The sequence below is a fragment of the Cucumis sativus genome, chromosome 2, assembly GCF_000004075.3.
Source record: "Cucumis sativus cultivar 9930 chromosome 2, Cucumber_9930_V3, whole genome shotgun sequence".
NCBI classification, from domain to species: Eukaryota; Viridiplantae; Streptophyta; class Magnoliopsida; order Cucurbitales; family Cucurbitaceae; genus Cucumis; species Cucumis sativus.
This window is the reverse complement of record NC_026656.2, coordinates 24,358,705-24,364,758: the sequence shown is the minus strand read 5'-3', so window position 1 is coordinate 24,364,758 and position 6,054 is coordinate 24,358,705.

Below are 6,054 nucleotides of genomic sequence, written 5' to 3'. Positions count from 1 at the left end.
ATTATTATTTTTAGTAATTTCAACTTCTCTCAATTAATATTATTACTATTTTAATAACATATTTTGTTAATATATGAGTTTTTTTATAAAAAAAATTGAAAATAAGAAAAAAAAAAGATATGCATAATTTTGATTAAGAAAGAATTAAATTAAATTAGAAAAATGAATTTAATAAGAAAAAATGAAGATTGAAGATTGTGATATTAATATATATAAAGAAAAAATAAAAAATAAAATAATTTAATAAAGAAATATATTTTTAGAATTTGAATGTTTAATATATATTATATTATATGTGGGTATATATATATAAATAATGAGAAAAAGTGAAATGTGTGGGACTCACGTATATAAATTATGAAAAAATAAAAAAATGTGAGGTCCAGTATATATATAAAAGCAAGGAAAAAATAAAAGATGTGAAGTCCACTGTATGGAAGTCTTCACCTCAACTCACCTATTTTTTAAAATAGTTTTGCACTCAATCTATTTTTTGAGATATGTTTCAAATTTTACATTATTTTTAAAAATGATCCCTAAAACATTCGGAGAAAAAGAACGGAGAATAAATGAAATTTTATCATTATTATTGTTATTACTATTATTTGATTTCTTTTTTTTTATTATTATTATTTTTTATTTTATTACTATTACTGCTTTTTACTTATTATGGTTGTTGTTATTATTATTATTAATTATAATTGTAATTATTATTACTATTATTCTTATCATTATTTTTTTATTTTTTATACTCGTTGCTATTTTCTTTTCTTTCCTTGTTTTGTTGTTTTATCACAATTATTGACATATACACTTAAATGTAATCTTTTGTATTTAAAATTTTTAATGTTTTAAAATCTTTCTAATTTAAATTTTTTATATTTTAAAATAATAGATTTTAATTTAAAATTCTTTTAATTTTTAAAATGAAAATTCCTTTTAATCCTTTAGTAAATTTTTCTATAATGTTATAAAGTTTTTTTTTATGGTTTTCAAAACCTTCCAAATTTTATGTATGATTTCATAAGGTTATTTTAAATCAGTATTTTCTAATGACTTAACCGTTTTCTTTAAATAAAATTCTAGGATGAAATTTAGAAAATTTGAGAGTCCAGTTTTCTAGAATTATTGAAATGAGGGATCACATCTTGGACTTCAGATGTGATTCCAAGAAAAAATTATTTAATCAATGTCTTTTTTAAAAAAGAAATTACTAAAAGACTAACTTACGATAGATTTTGATAAATTGTAATAATTTCTCATTTTCTTATGGTAAGAAATTTTTCTCAATATATAATCTAATTAATGTAATATCATTTCACTTATTTTATGAGACTATTGCCTCAAATATTTGAGTAATATTTTCAATTCAAGATTTGAAATTTGGTCACCGTTTTTCTAAATGGGTGTTGTATGGTGCTAATACATTTCCCATACACAAATGACTCTCAAGCTCAATTCTATTTTTCGCAGACCATTTTTTTAAAAAAACTGTCTACTTTATTTCGAGGTCCAATCACCCCGTAAAAAAGATTGGTGGTGACTCATATTTTCTTTTAAAACTAACTCTTTTGAGGATGTCGCCCACTCTACGTCGTCTCAGGCACGTGGCAACAGCTTGACGACTCCACTGAGGACATGAGGCTCTACCTCAAGAGTTTGGTCATTTTCTTCTTTATCTTGAATTTTATTCTAAATTTATTATGTATAGTTATTGTGCATTTTATTATTACACACAATCACGAGCCTCCTGCTCGGGCTTTACGTTGTAAGATTAGAATTGAGGACAAAATAGTGTTGACGTTCGAGGAGCTTATGCTCCTATGTAGGCACACGAAACAATCCTCACTCAAGTTAGTCATTGTCATGTATGACTTTGACTAATTTGAGGACCTTTTTGTATAGGGTTTTAGAGCAAAACTCACTTTGTTTGGAGTCTTTTATTTTGACTTTATTTGTAAACTATTATTTTGCTTCACCCACTATCACAAGTCTTCTACTCAAGTTTTACTTCATAAGATTGGAATTTAGGATGAAGTAGTGTTGACCTTCAAGAAACTTATACTTCCGTGCAGAACACGAAAAATTCTCACTCAACTTTGTAAATTCTGTCATGTATGACTTTGACCAAACTGGGAACCTTTATCATTTAGGAATTTTGGAATTAACCTCACTTAATGCATTTACACATGTATTTCTTTTTAATTTCATTCATTGATTTTTTTACTTATGTTGATTCAATTACACAATTGCATGAAAATTTTAATAAAGGTTAACAATATTTCATTTGCCAATTTTAATTTTTTTAATCAATTGACATCTTAGTAGTTTATTGAAGTTTTATAGAGTTTTTTTTTTTCATATTTAAAAAAAAACTAAGAAAATTCAACAACTTTTCTTTATGTATTTCAAAGATTGAGCACTATTTTTTAAATAGTTTTTTTTGAAAAACATATTTATCCAACTTTTTTTTCTAAAAAAAATATATATTAAGTAATATTTAGTATCATTTAATAATATTTTAATATATTCAACTTTTTAAATCTAAGTAAAAAAATTATGTCAGGATTAAATAACATTAACATTAAAAATTAAAATTTGAGAATCATCATTTGAAATGCTAAAGACAATTTTTTGAAATACTAAGAAAAATTTAACAAAGAAAAGAACCTTCATATTTTGTTTCTTCCATTTATGTTTGGAAAACAACATGCATATTATTTTCTTATTAAAGCTTGATTATTTTGAAATTTAATTTAAAAAAAGGCAAAATTTTCAAAGTAAAAAAAATAGTTAAAGAAAATAATTAAAAGCTTAATTTTTTTTATTTTTTTTAAAAAAACATTTGACATTTTACTTGTTTATGAGTTTATGAGTCTTTTACAACATACTATTATTTTCCTAAATATCTGCCAAAAAGAAAAGTTTCTTTAAGAAAAAAAAAATCATAGAGAGTGTTATATTATGCTATTATTTCATTATTATTTTTTTTACTTGCATGATCCAGCACTAAGAGTCATTTCATTATCATGCATTATAATCATATGTTTATAAACACGTACTTATATGTATGTTAAAAACTGTTGGCTAGTATTTTATTTAAAAATCTCATTAATTAGTCATTGCATTTAACTTTTTCTTAAACATCTTAGTAAATTTTATTCACTTTAGAATGATGATTGTTGCATTGTTGATGAAATTTTACATGCATAAACCCCACGCTAGTAAATAACTTCAAATATTTAACCATTTTCTCTCTTTAGAAAGATCAAAAGAGTCAAAGTTTTTATAAATAGTTGAAAAGATTTCCACCCCTCATTCATTATTGGTCGAGGTCACGGAAGAGTTTTCCAACCAAGTGCAAGTAATCAGAACGAAGGTGTTAAAATGTTAAAAGGACAAGTGGCAATGGTTTTAAAGTCCCTCACTTAAGTTAAAGATAGACCGGTAGCAAGGGCATTCAAACAAGTGAAATTGGTATAGAACCAACCTTCAAACGATGTTTCTCCTTACCCACATGTTCATACTTCAAAAAAGCTATTAGATTCATCATTGGTAGACTTGAGGGCATACCTGACACCAAATTAAGGTCGAGCTTCATAATAAATGAGCCATTTTAATGACTTAGGTTTCTACAATTGAGGGCATACCTTACGCATAAGTCAACTTCTTATCAGCATGCAGTCCATACACCCCATGGTGGTCTTGACATTTTATCTCAAGGAATCAACTAATGATTTGAAAACCATTTTATAGCATTGAAATTATAATCATAAACTCAAGCTTTAACATTATAAATCATGCTTGAACACATATAAACTTTCCGTATAAATCTCTTTCTGAAACAATTTCTCATTTGAAATCATCTTTCAAAATAGTAAAGGAAAATCAGAAGAAATATTTTAACATAAAAACATTTAAGAAAGTCACTTACCAACTTTACTAAAGAATGCCTTATTCTTCTTCTCGTGTGGCTAAACCAGTAGCACTTCAACATTTCAACAAAACTCTTATCATCCCCTCCTAGTTACCCAAACTCTCTTATTTATGGAGTCCTTAAACTAACTTAATCATGCATAAGCTTTTCTCAGTTCGTCAGCTCTTGCTTAAAACTTCACACGTGTAAATTTAATATTCAACCTAGCCATGCTTAAATTCTTAATCTTACACGTTAATCTGTGTCAAATCAGATTTGACATTTTCATCGCCAGACTGCTTTCCGCCTAACCCAAACCGCGAATAACTTCAACCACTTAATGATTTCTTGCGAATAACCTTATCGCATGATTATATTTTACTATTAGAAATCTTCCACGTGAACTAATCAACTTTTACTTCTTAACTTATGCGAATACTTTTTCTCTTCTTATCACAACTTCTTTCGTGAACAACCCACTTAATCGAAAAAACGTATACTTTAACCTTAAAAGATTTTATCGCTTAATCCTTTCTACAGATTTATTCAAACATCAACTTCTTAAAACTTAGTTGAATTTTACTTCCTTACCCAAATTAGAAATGGGTCTCACACTTTGGTGTAAATACTTTTCTATGTCTTACTGCGCCAACACCTAACACTAGGCATCCAATGCAAGCATTTTCCTCACCAACTATTCTCATTGTGTCACTTGTCTTCACACCATAGAATCTCGACTTACACATTTCTCTTGGCATCGCCTATTCTCTTTTCGTATCTTTTCTCGCAGGATGTCTCATCTAGGATGTCTCATACCTACACTTATACGAAATAACATTTTTTCTCTATATCAGAGTCTCATAAATGGTACTCACTCTCTCACTGGCTTGAGAATGACTTAGTTTAGAGTAGAACCACAAACAAAGTGTTCATTAGAGAAATCATTGGCACTCAATAAATAAGAGTTAATTATATGAATAAAACGGTAATTTGATCCAACTGTAATTATAAATAACCCGTGAAGGATTGAGTTTTAAGTAATGGTTAAATCAATTGGCGTAGAAATATCCTATAGTGCAAACAGGCAATTTGGTTTCTTTAGTGAAGTGACTCACATTATTTTTATTTAATTAAATTTAAACTATTTTAATTCAATTAAATTGATTGTTAATTAAAATGAAATAAAATAATTTAATTAAATCAAACAATAAATTAATCTAATTGGTTTTTTAATTAAATATATCATATCTGAGTCCTCGACGTAAAGAAGAAGTGTTTAACTATCGACATTCTTCACTGCAAAATGTCATTGAACATTGTTTTATTGTGCTGAAGGTTCAATTTCTTATTATTAAGCAAATGCCTCCATACCCGATCGAGACACAAAAATATATACCGATAGCATGTTACACAATTCACAACTATATTAGATTGAATGATTGTCAAGATGATCTATTCAATGACTAACAACGAATCAATGATTGTTGAAGATTCACATAACCTGTCGGGTAATTTGCAGAGCGATATAATTGAATTAGATGTGAGTAGACATCATCTACGAGAAATGACCCGAGTGAGAGATGATATTGTCAATCAAATTTGGACAACATTTGAAGGATAGATAAAGTTTTATGTTTATGTTATTTGTTTTATTTTGCACTAAAACTTCTTTGTATTAAATGAAACAAACTTTTGATAATTTTTTAATGTTTAATACAAGACATATATTTTTATTTGATGTTTAATTAAATTACACGTGAATAAAATAAAATAAATAAAATAAAAAAATAAATCTTGAAGGAGAGCAATAGAACAAACTATTAAACAAGAAATAAGAAAAACAGGAAACAAGAAACAGAATCAAATACATTTTATGTTTCTTATTTCTTGAAAAGAAAAGAAACAAGAAACAATCGTCAAACACGTTCAGGTTTCATGTTCTAAAAGAAACAGAAAACGAAAAATGGAAATGTTAACAAACGGACAATGTCACTTAACAAAGATAGCAGTCTAAAATGCTTACTAGATTCACAAAAACAACTCTTAATTGACCAGTAAACCAAGATTAGGTCTATTAAACGACATCGTATAAAGTTTGCATTAGGGGGACTTTGTTTAAACGCTAATTAATATGAGTA